Source organism: Artemia sp. Qi Xiang Cuo, chromosome 19, assembly GCF_049724085.1.
Source record: "Artemia sp. Qi Xiang Cuo chromosome 19, ASM4972408v1, whole genome shotgun sequence".
Taxonomy (NCBI): Eukaryota; Metazoa; Arthropoda; class Branchiopoda; order Anostraca; family Artemiidae; genus Artemia; species Artemia sp. Qi Xiang Cuo.
The window spans coordinates 47,795,971-47,812,376 of NC_142812.1; positions in this window are offsets into that span (position 1 = coordinate 47,795,971).

Below are 16,406 nucleotides of genomic sequence, written 5' to 3' on the forward strand. Positions count from 1 at the left end.
TACCATCACCAGTTTTAATCGGTCACTACTCAGCTTCTCAAAGATTTCCCTCAGAAGCCACAATAGCGTGGATTTTTTTATTGGTGTTATGGAGCCATGAGAAGTCTTGATAAGACAAAACCTAGAATTCTTCATGTTCGTCACAGGCTCACTAACCCAATTTTTCTCAACTTGGTGTTTCACACAGTGAGCAATCACTGACAAATCTTCAAAGATGCCGTCACTTTCCGAGCCCGATTCAGTGTCAGTCGCGGAAGCCTTTTCCTGCTTATCAGACAAGAGTATTTTCCTCTGAGTCATCGTCTGAGTCAGTGTCGTGATGCACAGAAAGACGAAATTCAGCACTTGGTGACCGAAAGCAGAAAGTAGGTCTTCATGTATCAAGGCTTTCATTATTCGCTGGCTTTCATGTCGGAGAGTTTGTAAGGACTTTCGAGCCCAAGCCGTTTGAATTGACGAATTAAAAGCAATAGGGAATGTATATTTTTATCTAGGCAATGGTAAAGGTTTGTGGTAATAAAATTCTCGTTCAAAACATAATGTCCACTTTTTAGGACCCAGGATCTCCAATGTCGAACACAGTAAACAACATGACCAAGTAAAGATAACCTCTCAAGAGGAGAAAGTTTGCCGTCGTAAAAAATGCGGCGTACGCTTTCCATAAGCCAAAGATAAAACTGTGTTCCTTCGCTTCCAGGAACACGCTGTTTCAGGTGTACCGGAGGCACGTGCCTCCATGTTTTGCTTATGTTCTATCTTTGATTTATGGAAAATGTACGCCACGTTTTTTACGACGGCAAACTTTCTCCTCTTGAGAGGTTATCTTTACTTTGTCGTGTTATATACTGCGTTCGACATTGCAGATCCTGGGTTCTAAAAAGTGGACATTATGCTGTGAACGAGAATTTTATTACCACAAACCTTTACCATTGCCTAAAGAAAAATATGCATTCCCTAGTGCTTCTAATTCGTCGATTCAAACGGCTTGGGCTCGAACGTCTTTACAAACTCTCCGACATGAAAGCCAGTGAATAATGAATGCCTTGATACATGACGACGTACTTTCTGCTTTCGGTCACCAAGTACCGAATGTTTGTCTTTCTGTACTTCACGACAGTGACTCAGACGATGACTCAGAGGAAAATACTCTCTCCGATAAGCAGGAAAAGGCTTCCGTGACTGACACTGAATCGGGCTCTGAAAGTGACGACATCTTTGAAGATTTGCCAGTGATTGCTCACTGTGTGAAACTCCAAGTTGAGAAAAATTGGGTTAGTGAGCCTCTGACGAACATGAAGAATTCTAGGTTTTGTCTTATCAAGACTTCTCACGGCTCCACAACAACAAAAAAAAATCCACGCTGTTGTGGCTTCTGAGGGAAAGCTTTGAGAAGCTGAGTAGTGACCGATTAAAACTAGTGATGGTCCACGGCCGACGAGTAGGGCTGCGTAAGTCACCACAAACCAATACAGAGGTTGGTGTGAAATCGGAATTGCGTATAGGTGAATGGTGCGTTTACAGACCGGTTAGCAGGGGAAAGAAAGTATTAGTTGGGCGGGTCATACAGTTTGGCTACATGTCTGGGCGAAGATGCCACTCTGTTGACACGCAGAATATGGCAAAGCCGTTCCCTGACAACATAGGAATTCTGTGCCAGTAGTTCCAGCTAAATGCTGATCTCAGATTAACTGCCACATTGGTAGACCAGGGTTACTGTGACTCCAGCCTGCATATCATGCATTCAGCAGAACCCGTTTCTATGGAAATTGGCGCCAACATTGTCTATGTCTTTTACTCAGACGTCTTCACAAAGCTGAGTTTATTTATCCAGAAGAATGGGTTCTACTTTTTTTTATGTCTCGTCAGCATCGCAATCATAATGTTAAAAATGGCACCTAAACCCAAAACTGACCTCAAGACCATAACCACCACTATCGTCATGTTCTGTGTGTCAACAAAAGGACTTTTGTTTAACATTTTTCAGAGATAGTTGTTATTTTTTTTTCCTCTCTCCTCCTCTCCACTCGGTGATATTTTAATACAAAAACATATAAATCTTACAGCCTTATACATTATCAAATCACTTAAACTTAAAAAAAAAATTATTATATACCAGTCAATGTATTAGTGGACATGAAGGCATACTACCATTTAACTTTTTCTTGCCAAATATCTATCACTCCCCCCGTTCCAGGTTGTCCTTCCCTCTCTAGGAGACACTTTTCCGGTGGCATTTTTACTTCAATTTCCTAAAATTCATATCATTCAATTTTCACTAATACGAATTCGAATTTTAAAGGTGGTCTTCCAAAAGGCTTACTCTTACAATTTTAAAATTTTTTAACAAAAAAAAAAGTATTTGCTCTCCCGTAGACAGGGCGTCCTCCGTCCACAAGAAATCCATTCTTGCGGTGGCACTTTTTTCCTTCTTTTTTTTTCCTTTTTTCAGCCCTTTTTACGACCAACCTTAATAAACAAAAAAACCAAAATACAACCAACCCATCAACAAAAAACCAAAAATAACCTTAATACCGACGTGCATGAGGGCACAGAACTGAACAGAATCTTGAACCATGTCTCCTACGGACGAGGAGACCACCCACGGCGGGGCTGGTCCTTCCAGCTCAACTCCGTGTGCCCCTCGTCCCCCATTCGCTTGAGTTCTTGATATAATTTTATGAGTCTCGAATACATTCCAAGATCTAGGGCAGCGGAAGCGATGAATACCATCGGAAAACTTGTTCTGCTCAGTAGAAGACTTAGTAGTAGAAGACTTAGTGTTTATACTTGTGCTAACCGAGCTTAGTTTGTTTTAGTGAAGCTCATTTGTCCAGTTTCTTAGAGTTGTCATTTGAGCTGTGATTATCGAGATGATTACTGAAAAGTACCAATAAATGTCTGACAAACTAGTTATTTTTTTTAGTTGGTTGCTTTACTTTGCGCTTTTTACTAATAACTCGGTAAAAACAGTTTTTCTGACTGTTGCTTTACAAGTTTCTCTTCAAATACCTAAAGGCCTGGGCTTAATACCAAGAAAGTTGGATTCTAAGTACATTAGTGAAAAAGGAATCTGTGTTTCTTCCGGAATCTTTCGTGTCAAAGCAGCAGATTCCTTTTTTTAGTACAATTAAGGATCCGAGATCCAACGGTGCGTCTTGGCACAGCCACTAAACAGAAAAGCAGGTATGATAAAAGGGAAAGGGACGTGTGAAGACGTGATAAAAGGCAACTTTTACCGCTGGCCAAGCCATATTGAATAGGGCTGAGAAGCGTGACGTCAATTCTTGGGCGGGAAATTCAAATAACGATGAAACGTGGATGTGTAGACACGTTTTTTCGGAACTTTGGCGAATTGTTTTGGCCTAAAATATTTGTCGTAGATCCTACTAATCCGCCAGAATGTTTTCACGTCGAAATAATACTAGGAATATTGACAATCAGTTGTTAGTTACAACTAGAAACCACGTTTCACGGTACTTTGAATTTCGCACCTTGCTTTTTTCGTCAGCACCGTGCAGCCCTATGTTGTATAACTTAAAAACCGTGTTCTGGGATTTTTTTTTGAAATTTTGGGATTTTTTTTGAAGAAAAATCAGAATTTTATTTTTGAGCTGGTGGCAACGCTGCATGTGTAATAGGAAAAAGTGACACCATCAGTGCCATCGTATGGTTACCTAGTTTTTTCATGGATATCAACAACTTGCAATCCTTCGTTCTTCTTCTTTAGGTACATATCAGTTGTTTTCAGTCTTGGGGGTTCTTTTCCTTGCCAAATAAACCAGTAAATGATTTTTTCCAAGTTTTAAAAAATCGCTTTTGAAGGTGCTGAAATATTCGACACATACTGAATAAGAGGCAAGATGTATATATTTACATATTGCGCCCTTTGAAATATGCCTCCGGCGTGCCTCTGTGCCTCATGCCTCCAGGTGTCCCTCAAAATGCAAAGTTGTTACCCCTCGGATATTATAATGAGGCTAAGATAATTTATGGTCAGGAATTTTACTTTAAGTTAAATTTACCGTCTAGATACCTCACATGTTGGATGCAGCTACGATCTAATTACTACATTTGAGAAGTCAACGCCATTGTCAGGTTATATAAAATCAGAAGAACAGAAGGAAAATCATCGCATTTCCGTTGAGAGTTCTTTTGATGTTCAGACTCCTCAATTGGTGGAGTCAGGACCGAGCAAACCTTCGTCACAGAGCTCTCCTCATAAGTTGAAGACGGGGGTGTCAAAAGGTACAAACCTTTTTAAGCTATACCCTTTAGTTTTGAGAATTTTTACTTTGGGCCATTCAAAGCTAAATGTATAATTGAGGGTTAAAACTAACCACCCAAAAAAGTGGTTCTCAAAATAAGGTTGGGGGGGGGGCTAAAATATTCAGGGGGATGTTACCAGCACCCCTGTCCCACAATTGATGCTAATGGGTTAAAGCTTGTTGCTATTTACAGGATTTATTCTTTAGTTTTGTTTTTTTTTGCTTTTTTTTTGTTAGCGTTTTGCATGATTCATAGCTAAACCAAATACTACTTAATCCTGAATGCCAGTATTTTTTTAATTTGGTTGGGGGGAGGCGACATGTATTTACAGACATTTATAGTTATATATATGTTACATATATTTATTTATCTGTAAAAGTTTTTTCAAAAAAAGGTGCTATTTTTTTCTAAAGATCGTCGTACAACCATTTTCTGGTTGAAAAAAAATGATCTAGAAGGGCCAGAACTCTGGAGAGATTCGTTCCGCTTCCCAGTCCCCTTAATATTTGTTTTGATCGTCTGCTGACTGAAATTAGAGACCCCTGACAAATTGAAAGCCTTTATCAAAGATAGGGAAAGTTTCAAAACGCAGTTTTTTGTTGACAAATCAGTTGTTCCTAAGTTTTGAAAGAAAGAAATTCCCGTTAGATAGCTGTGATTTGAGTCTTGGACTCTTAAATGATTTGCAATGAATTCTACGCATTGTGGCAGAAAAGTTACAGTAATTTTTTTGTGTTTTTTTTAAGTGTACCGATCTTTGCTCGGTAGCTATTGTACGTTTGATAAGATTGTTTTTAATAAGAATGGTTTTGTTTTCCAGTGTGAAAAAAAAATCTGCATGTAACAATTTAGGAAAAATTCGTATAAGACATTAATTAGTTCTGGAAAACATTTTTCATGTAAATGACGTCGCAAATATCCACATGTCCAATACTTTAATGATTTTAATTTTTACAGCATTGAAAATAAAATGTAATTAAAAATGTTGTTGTCTTTTTTTGCCGAGTGAAGCAAGCATTCTGAGCTGCGTTTAACGCAAGCTTAATAAAATTGAAATATTACTTACACCCACTTCTGAATCCTCTACCGTGGAAACAGACACGTGGAAACCGGTCCTGTCCTACACCCCCTCCCCCCCAAAAAAAAACTCTTGAAATTCTATGGTGTTTTTTGTTGATGGCCCAAATGATTACACTTTTAACCAATTGTTTAGATTCGTTTATGAGCTAATCTTATAGTCTTATTATAATCTATTAATCTTATAGTATTATATATTATATATTATTGTATATTTATTACATTTTTTTACAGCTTACAGCTTACATTATTACAGCTTACATTTTTTATTTTATATTTATATATATTTATTTTTTTATTGTTACTTATCTTATATTGAGGATAAGATATTTAAGTGTCTATTTTTTTGTTTTCTTCGCAATGCACTCAGTCAACACATGCTAATAGCTTATACAAATGAGAAGGAAATACATTGATTCTATTTTTTTATATATTTGTTTGTTTATTATGTTACTTTTTTTTACCGTCACAATGTACGCAGTTTCTTTATGACCTAAAAGATTTATCAGTTATAGCAAGAGTAAAAACCAGATTCTGGGAGGGAAAAATGTAACCACCACGAGAGCCGAATCCAGTAATTTTGTTCAGAGGGTTTACAAAAAAAGCATCAAAAATCTGTATCTATGCATTTTTGTTACGTTTTATGAGTCAGACAGAAATTTTGGGGGATTGTGGTGAAAATTCTACAATATATAAAACGACTTTTTAATATAAGTTTTATTTCCTAAGAAGAATACGGTTCATGGTATGGCAAATTAAGGGCGACTTCTTGCAAGATAAAAATCTTTATTTCTGATTAAACTAGAAAGGAGGAAAAGCAAGTAGCAAATAACAAAAAGCTGTGAACGAAAAAATAAAAAGACAAAAATGCAGCTATATAAGTAAACAATTTAGGTAATATGTTAAAAAGATGGGACAAGTAAAAAAAACGAACAAAAAGAAAAAATATTCAAATATAAAAGAATAAGTGACACATTTTTCTATTGTTGGGATATAATCTATTGTTTATTTCAAAAGATGTAATATTTTCTACGAAGCATAAAGTTCATGGTGGGGTAAATAAATATCAACTCATTCAAATTAGAAGCTAAAACCCCGAAAAGAAATATAACGGAGAAATAGAGTTATTAGTATATATAGGGACGTATCCAGGATTTTGTTCGGAGGGGGGAGGACAAAAAACTTAAAATTGTATCAACAGAGCTTTTATATACATTTTATTTTTACGGTTGAAAAATTTGCTTACTTAAAAAAAGCGGCATTAAATGTTCAATGTGGCAACACTAACAAAAAAGCAACGCTGTATCAAGCATAAGACTTTAAAAATATTTAAAGTGAACTTGATAAACTGAAAGAATAAACTAATCAAATCATCTTGCTTAGTTAGAGGCTCTTCTTAGTTTTCATGACACAATTGGGGGGGGGGGGGGGGGGGGGTAACCCTGTACCCACCCAACCCTGGATACGACCTTGGTTATAAATACCGTTAATATTAAATAAACTATTATTATGAATAATTAAATGTATTATGCTTTTCCCGGGAAGTTATTGGTCCTCTGCTTCTATTTCTAACAAAGGTAAAAATTTGTCAGTCACTTGGTTACGAAGCTTCGACTAAAGCCTCATCTACTAATTGTTTTTTTTCAAGGCCGGGAAACACCTCAATTTCATTAAGTTCAGTCTGGGTGGAGTCCAAAGGATATTAGGTCAATAATGCACCTTAGAAATAGATCGAAACTGCTTTTGAACACAGGGGAAACTATAGGTTTCCGCTTTGTATTTAATAGGGGGAAGTCAGGCTAAGTGTAGCTGTGTCAATAGTCCAAACTTTTTTCTACTAAGAGAGAAATAATGCTTCTGAGATATAAGGAATATAAAATGTTGTCTTACTATTTATAATAATTTACAATTACATATTATATAAATTGTAATAAATTATGTTTAATATAAATTAATTGTTTGTATATTCATATATATTTAAATATAAAAATAATTAAAATATATATAATAGTTTCTAAAAGTAATTTATTATGTTAATAAAAATAGTTAAATTATATTCGATGTAAATTTATATATTAGTTTTAATATAAATTATAAGGTATCTGTAGCCATCTGGAGTTCGGTATATAAAAATGTTATTTTGAAGAATAACTAGGGACCCTCAGAATGCAATAGTCGGTCACTAGCTGTGCTTTCATCTTGTTTAATTGTGGCTATAATGAAACCCTGCTTGTGGAGAAGGTTAGAAACCATCTGTTTCCTTCTTTAAATCCTTTGAAAAAAATGTATATTTCACCAATGATTTCATAATCTTTTGAAATTACAAAAAAGGTCAGATTCACTCTTCTGTTTTAGGCACGATGTTATAAGATCTTAAAGATCCATACAACGTGAAACCTTTCTGTGCTAAACTTAACTCTTTCGCCCAAAGAGAAGCTCAGTCCAGGGGAGGGGCAATGGGGAAAGCTCCAAACAGCTAGAATGTAGTTTTGAGTGTTTTTCCACAGAAAAGGGCTTTTGCAATAAAAACTACAAAGAGCGAAAGGGGTCTTACACCACTACTTCTTGGCCGACTTTCGTTATTATTGGAGGGGCAAAAAATTGAAATTACCCTCGGGGGGTTGAAGACCTACCTAGGCCTTTGGGAGAACTGCTAGTAAGCACAGCTTCAGCGCGGCTGCGCTCACCTCAGGCGACTTAGTGCTACAGTAAGGTGTCGATAGTAGTAAAAATTGCATGATGCACCATTGCTGTCACCAAATTTTTACACAAAAAGGAGAGGCAGGGGATGAGAAGCTAAGATTCTCCACTTATGCTGTACTTTAAAGTTAAAAAGAGGAATTATTACTCCCCCATATGTGGCTTTTAACTCCCTCATATGTGGCTTATTAAGGTTATCAATCCAATAGATAACAAAAATAACGGCATAATAATAATGACAATAGTATTCAATGGTTAAAACGACCAGGAGATGGAGGGTGGATTATAGAAAAGAAGTAATAATACAAAAAATATAATAAACCATACGATAAACCGTAAAAAATCTCGTGATCCTCGTGTTATTTTTTTTTTTTTTTTTTTTTTTTTTTTGTTAGTGTAACCAGATATAGTTCAAAAGAAAAAATTCCATCCAAGACAAAATTCCTCAAAAAGGGCAATTAAATCGCGTAGACACAATCGCGTACCACTCCAACCTCCCGACCTCCTAGGTGGGAATCAGGGCCTGATAAGCACGAGTGATCCCAAGCTATGGTTGGGGCCTCGGAGCGAGGATTCACGCCCCCGTCCCTATCGAGCCGGGAGGAGAGCCCTAAGTTGCACCTCACAGCGGTGGAGTGGTGTAACATTCTATTAGCAGCCTAGCCCGACAAATAGAATGGCTAACGCAACGGGGCGCCAAGGGTCTGGGGAGCCATTGGTTAAGTCAATTCCTATGAAACACCTATGGATATTGAAGATCAAATGCAGAGAGATACTACTATTACGGCGTTCGCGGTAGCCGACGCGGACCAGGTCAGGGTGGTGCCTGGCCCGACAAGTATGCAAGCCGCACGATTAAGAAAAATCTGAAGAGTAGTGTGTGGAATTGCTACAGCTGCAAACTGGAATCTACACTACGGCTCCTTTCGAAGAAGCTGCAGAAACATAAAATCAACATTTCTTGTGTATCAGACGCAAGACTGGATGATGTTATTTCCGGACAGTTAACCGTTTCCGAACCTGACTCATTCCACTTCTATAACTCGGGTCCCAATGATGGTTCCGGCCAGCAAGGAGTTGGGTTCCTAATAGACGGTCCTACTGCATCATGCGTCACCTCTTGGGAGCCAGTGTCACCCAGGATCGTCATGATCAGACTGAGAGGCCACATTAGCCACATAACCATAATCGCCGTGTACGCTCCGATAAGGGACAGTAGTGACGCGGTCAGAGATGCCTTTTATTATGACCTACAAAGAATCATCGACAAGACACCAAGGCGTGACATACTCTTTGTAGCTGGAGACTGGAACGCCCGGCTTGGCAGAGTAGACCCCAACATAGCAGCAGCTATTGGCCGCCATACCGTTGGTGAACGAAGCATCAATAGAGAAAGGCTCTTACAGATACAACAACCTATGCGTCACAAACACTCTCTTTGAGCACAAGAGACTCCATCTCGTTACATGGCGTTTGAACGACAGAGTAACAACAGCCCAGATTGGCCACATCTTAGTCAGCAGAAGATGGAGGAGCTCCTGCACAGATGCCCGGGTATACAGTGGAGCAGACACAGGATCTTTAAATGGATCCGACCACTATCTCCTCACTTACAAAGTCCGCCACCGCCTTAGTAGACAGAAGCGACAGAAAGCAGGGAAGCCCTTCGATGTTTCGAAACTAAGATGCCCGGAAATCAAAGCCAACTTCGAGTTAAAGCTAAGCAACCGGTTCGATGCCTTGAATCGTCTTTCACGCGTCGAAGAAGAATGGACGAAGATAAAAATTGCGACACAGGACGTAGCTGAGGTGGTGCTTGGCCAAACAAAATGAAAACAGTGAGCCTGAATCTCTGACCGCACCATAGAACTAGTTGAGAAGACGCGACTCCTCGTGGGAGGTGCAAAAGAACCCTCAAAAGCAGCCTGCAAAGCAGCTAAACAGTTACTGAAACGGGACAGAGAACAGTACTGGTCAGATCTGGCGAATGAGTTGGAACAAGCGTCCAGGAGCCACAACAGCAGGAAAATGTTCAAACTACTGAAAGAAGCGACTGGAAAAGCTCCTGTAACGGTTGACACACTGGAAGATAAGTCCGGAGAACTCATCCGAACAGAAGAAGGACGCATGGAACGCTGGCGAGAGCATTTTTCTAAGCTACTGAACCCTGTGAAACCCCCGTGCGATCTACCTGCCTTCTCGAGTGCTGCTAGAGAGCCCTACGCAGTAAACCTCGATCCGCCAAGTATTGCGGACGTACAAAAAACGCTGAAGTGCATGAAAAACAATAAAACTCCTAGAGAGGATGGGATCCCTTCTGAAATGTTCAAGGCCTCACCAACTCTACTATGCCGCCTAACCGACCTGTTTGTCCAGGTGTGGACGAAGAAGACCTTCCCAAAAGACTGGAAAGTATCCGTCCTCGTTCCGCTATACAAAAACAGGAGATAAGGCCATTTGCGGAAACTATAAAGGTATCTCCCTGATCGACCATGCCATGAAGATCTTCTGCGCCATTCTTTTGAATCGATTCAAAGACGCACGTGACAAGTTGACCCATCCTGAACAAGCAGGCTTTAGACCAGGCAGAGGCTGTCCAGAACAGATATTGACGATTCGTCTCATCCTTCAGCAGTTCAGCAGGTTTCATCTACCCCTTCTCATTGCCTTTATTGACTTTGCAGCTGCCTTCGAATCTCTCATCACAGAGGAGCTATGGAGAATTATGGCTGAAGACGGTGCGCCACAGGAGATCACTGAGATACTCCGAAGTGCGTATAAGGACACTGAGACTTGCGTCCGTGTTTCCGGCAATGACACCCCTAAGTTTCCAGTGGAGTTTGGGATAAAGCAGGGATGCCCCCTTTTGCCTATATTATTCAACTACGCGATAGACTGGATCATGTATAATGCAATGAGAAACCACAGCGGAATAGTCTTTGGACAAATAACTGTTTTCCTCCAGCCCCTGACAGATCTGGACTTCGCAGACGACGTTGCTGAGCTGGAAACTACCGCCGACAGCTTACAAGGCATGATCAACGATACCAATGATGTCTCAAAGCGCATCGAACTGGCCATCAGCGGCGCAAAGACTAAAGTATTGGCTCTCAACCAAGCTGCTCCTTGCCAAGTTACCCTCGACGGTGAGCCAATAGAAAGTGTTGAGGAATTCAAGTATCTCGGCTCTATCATAACACCAGATGGCGGAGCTGAAAGGGATATCTCTTCCCTCATAGCAAAAGCCTGGGGAGTCTTTACTAGTCTGAAAAAAGCATTATTGACCAGACGGGAGATCTCAACCAAAACAAAAGTCAGAATCTATGGTGCAACTGTTTAAGCAGTACTACTGTATGCTTGCCAGACATGGCCGATCAAGACTGAAGATGCAAAAACTTTGGACGTGTTCAACGACTGCTGCCTTTGTTACATCCTCCGCATTAAGAGATGGGACAGGATTTCCAATAGTGAAGTAAGGAGTCGCTGTGGCCGATTAGAAGGGCTATTGCTTATCATTAAAAGACATCGCCTGAAGATCCTTCGACACACATTGCGCCGTCCCAAAGGCACGATATGTCGAGACGTCCTTGTCTGCGAACCAGCCCTCTCCTGGAAACGTGAACCAGGAGGACAAAAGAAGAACCTGTGGCAAAAATACAAGGAGGACCTGGAACCGTGGGGAGGATTCAGGAGACACGGTCGGAGATGGGACAAAGACTGGCTGAAGATCGCCAGAGAAGCTGCAGCCGACAGATCCAAGTGGTCGTCGGAAGTCATCCCAAGATCCTTTGGTGCCGGGAAGGACAGTTCATCGTCTGGTTCTCGCCGAAAGTAAAGTAAAGTAAGTAAGTAGACACAATTTAATATCTTCAGTAAAGCGATGAAAGCATCATTACTTATCTCTTAAAAAATAAACTCGAAACGGAACGGGTTTGAAGATTAATTATGCACGAAATGTGGTTTTAAAAAGTCGAATTTTGCGTTTAATAGTGGTCGTAATTAAACTGAGGCATGAATTACAGGTTAAGTATTATAACAGCCTCAAGAAAATGAGATGTGAGGGTTTGGCAGGTGGAAATAATATTATTTGAAAAAAACTACGTTTTCTATAGAGTTAAAGAGGCTGAGTCACAAGTTCGAACCTTAAAACGTAAAGGGATTAGAAGGTACAGTTGGGGGGCTACCGCCCCCCAAACCCTCCTCTATCGCAGCCTTTAAATAAAAAAAAATTTAAACTGAAAGTAAGGAGCGACATTAAAACTTAAAACGAACAGAAATTATTCCGTATATGAAAGGGGCTGTGCCCTCCTCAACGCCTCGCTCTTTACGCTAAAGTTTTTATTTTTTTTAAAAAGAGTTGTGAGAAAGTCAAACTTTAGCGTGAAGAGCGAGGCGTTGAGGAGGGCACAGCCCCTTTCATATACAGAATAATTTCTGTTCGTTTTAAGTTTTAATGTCGCTCCTTACTTTCAGTTTAAATTTTGTTTTTATTTAAAGGCTGCGAAAGCGGGGGGTTTGAGGTGCGGCAGCCCCCCATCTGTACCTTCTAATCCCTGTACGTTTTAAGGTTCGAACTTGTGACTCAGCCTCTTTAACTCTTTAGAAAACGTAGTTTTTTCAAATAATTTCTGCACGTTTTTGTACAGTTTATTACTTATTATTGGTTGACTAACTGTTAGATGATTGTGCATTATTCTTTTCTTTCTCGACAGGGTGTTTTAAGGGTTGACCTTGTAACTCAGCCTCTTTAACTCTTTAGAAAACGTAATTTTTTCAAATAATTTAAAAAAAAAACTGAGTTTCTTTTTTAAACTTTAAATTCAGCATATAAAAAATTTCCTCTGACGGGGAATCGAACCCAGGTCTTCCGTCTGACAGTCAGGAGTATTGACCACTGTACTAAAGAGACACAATTGTAATTGTATTTTTAGTATGTGGAATCTATTTTTGACGCAAGCAAATCCCCACAAAACTTGATATTTTGTTTTTGAAAGCAGGAAAGAAGTGATCAGATTGAGCTGAAATTTCGAGGATAAGCTTCCAGGCCCCAAGAAAGCTTATCCTCTAAATTTCAGCCCGATCAGACAACGTTAAAGGGGGACTGTGGTGGGAAAAATTAACATGGGCTCTTATAGGAAAACGAGGTTTTTCGTAAATTTAAATTCGGGGGATAATTTTTTCGGTCTGAAAATATCAATAGGCCCAAACAGGTCGAATTCTGCTTCGAATATGTCCTCATTCACTCGGATCAGTTGCCAACTGTGGCCTGTAGGCGTGGCTAACAAGAAAAAAAAATGAACTTTAAGTGGCTATATTTGGTTTTGGGAAAACAAGGAAGGAGTGATCGGATTGAGCTGAAATTTCGAGGATAAGCTCCCGGGCCCTAGGAAAGCTTAACCTCTAAATTTCAGCCCAATCGGAAAACGTTAAAGGGGGGCTGTGGTCGGAGGGTTGAAACTTCCGGCCAACTTTTACCCATGAAGAAAAAGTCGGAGGGGGGTGAAATTTCGCACATTTCTTAGTTTGAGCTTGGGCTACAAAATGCGATTACCGCTGTCTCTCTGCAACCGCTAGGACCGGAAATCGCTTAACATTTTGGTGGGTCGCCTCTTTATAGAGGCACAAGTTTGCCTCCTTGTTAAAATTTGAGTCACTCTGATGCCAAATCAATTAATGTACTTTTTAGATTTCTTAAGAGTTCAGCGTCAAAACACCTTTAATGAGATGCCCCTTTTCACAGATCGTACTATAATTTTCACTTACATTACAGCGGGAACTAATTTCGGTTTTCAAAATTTGGTATAAATTATAAAACATTTATTTTTACTCACCGATTATAATGGTACTTATCTATTATACGCGGAAACACATGAGAATTTGGATCACAAAGATCAGACAGGACAATAACCGGTTAGTTTGCACTGCATAGTGATAGAATATAGGGTACTGTTGTACTAAACAGACTCTTTTACATAGCGCTAGTTTAGTTAATGCTAATGAAATAAAATATGATGAATATATAATAGTTTATAAACAAATTTGGGCTCTATATTTGCATATTAGGGGGGGGGGGGCAAAGCATAGCATTTATTAAATACGTAACTTAACCTAGGTACTTTTCTCCCCCCCCCCCAAAGAAAACAACAAAAAACAACACTTTTAATATCGTATACGCCATTAAAAATACGCTATACATTGTATTTCTCTGCAGCGGCGTCTTGAATCATCCCGTAAAAACGGGCTTTTGGTCACGTCTCCAGTTTGACATTCCATATACACTAGATAAAAGAGTCCGTTTAGTACAACAGTACCGAATATAGTGTGTCACCAATATAGATGTTGAAATTAAGATTTGGGATTTGCCAAGGACCGCAATTATATTTTTTCAGGATAAGGGGTTCTTGCCTAACCTAATTTTGTTAATGAAGCATTATATATTTCATCATATTCTGTTTTATTTCATTAGCATTAACCAAACTTCCCTTCTCGAGTGTTTATCGCATAATACATTGGCCAAAGACCGAAGAACAGGCAATAATATTTTTCCAGGATAAGGGATTGTTGCCTAACCTAACCTTATTTTGCTAATAAAGTATTGTATTTTCATCATATTTTGTTTAATTTCTTTAGCATTAACCAAACTTCACTTCTCAAATGCTTCTCGCATAACACATAAGTACCATTATAATATACAATTCAAACTGTTTTTACTACTGGCCCTCTATTCTAAGACAACCGGTCAAATTTTTAATATCGCTTGGGCGAAATAAGCATCATTTGCATTCGTTTTAAGACGAGTAATCCAGACAAATTTCGTATTGGTAACTGGATTTCACATTGCTCGATATGTGTTCAATCAAATGGCAACACATGGCGAAATTTAAAACAAATGGCGAATTTTTTGTTTGCTTTTGTTTTTGATCAATGTCTAAAAATTTGTTTTCCGGCTAGCGAAATTGTATAAATAGAAAAGAAAATGTTTACTCACCCGTTAAAATATTTGTATTCTTTTAAAGATAGACAATAAAGCAAGTCTTTTTTACAAGAGATTTTCAAGGAAGACCAGAACTAGCTGGAATTCACCTAACGAAGTCGCTTGGCCATTTTCAATTTACAATTTTCTGTCAGAAATTCTTTAACAAATTCATAATTTTCCAAGATAAAAATGAAAAAAAATTAACAAGAATAAAAGGGTTAGTTATTTTCATGATTTGCAAACGACAAAATCGTCATTTCCAATCCTGTACTAGTTTACCATTTTTACTACTTACTATTTGTCAGTACTTAATATATTCATAATTTGACAGGCTAAAAATGAATATGTTACCGTGAATCTCCGCGAATTGGCGAATGTCGACATTCACCGGTGAATGTCCGAAATATTTTTTTTCATTTTAATGAAAGGTTTGATGACGACAGGTTAGGTTAGAATGGATTAAGTTTGGTTAGGTTAGGGTAGCTAAGGTTCTTAACCCATTTCTGATGTTTATAACCAAATTTAACCTTACCTAACCAAAACTAACATAATCTAACCTAACTTCAACTTTTACCTTCATAGCTTGCATAAGACTGAAAAAGCTGACTTACAAAGCTAATTGAATCCCAGCAGAGAAAAAGAAAAGTTGGACATTTACCGGAGAATGTCGACATTGATCAAATTATGGACATTCACGATAACAAATACACAAATCCCACACTTCTGTGACTTAATGTTGCATAACTTAGGTCAATTTTTTTTTTGCAAGAGTTTTGAATATTTAGAATATTATTTAAGTTTAAATTTGCTCCACCTCTTTCGCTTTAGAACACAATAGGAAGTTCATACTGAATTTTAAGTGATAAATAAATATAGTTATGATCCATGTCCATGATCTATAGATTATAGTCCATAATCTCTAGATTTCTTCGATTTTTTTCTTTTGTAGAAATTTCCCATTTTCAGCGCAAGAAACGTTTCTTTTGGTAAAATTCTAGCTTATATACCCCCTGCCATGCTAGAAAGTAGAAGTAATCCTGGGTCAAACATAGATCCAAGGATATTACTGCCAAGCTACTATGTTTACCCTTTTCTTATTTCTATGGCTTAGAAGACGGCGTAGAACTATATACCTATCTGAATTCCAAAAAAAGTTTTAACCTAATTTTGAGCTTTAAATATCTTTTTTATTGACTTTTGTTTTTGAAAATACAATTCCTGTTATTTCAGTACAATTTTAATCCACACCACGTTTTTTTTCATTTTAGAAATAATTTTACATATTTTAAAAATCTTATAAATTGGAATTGAGCCAAGGATTTCTTTGGCAAGGTTTCACTTTAATAATACAAAATCTGTTAAAGATCATCAAAGTTTAGTGCATTTT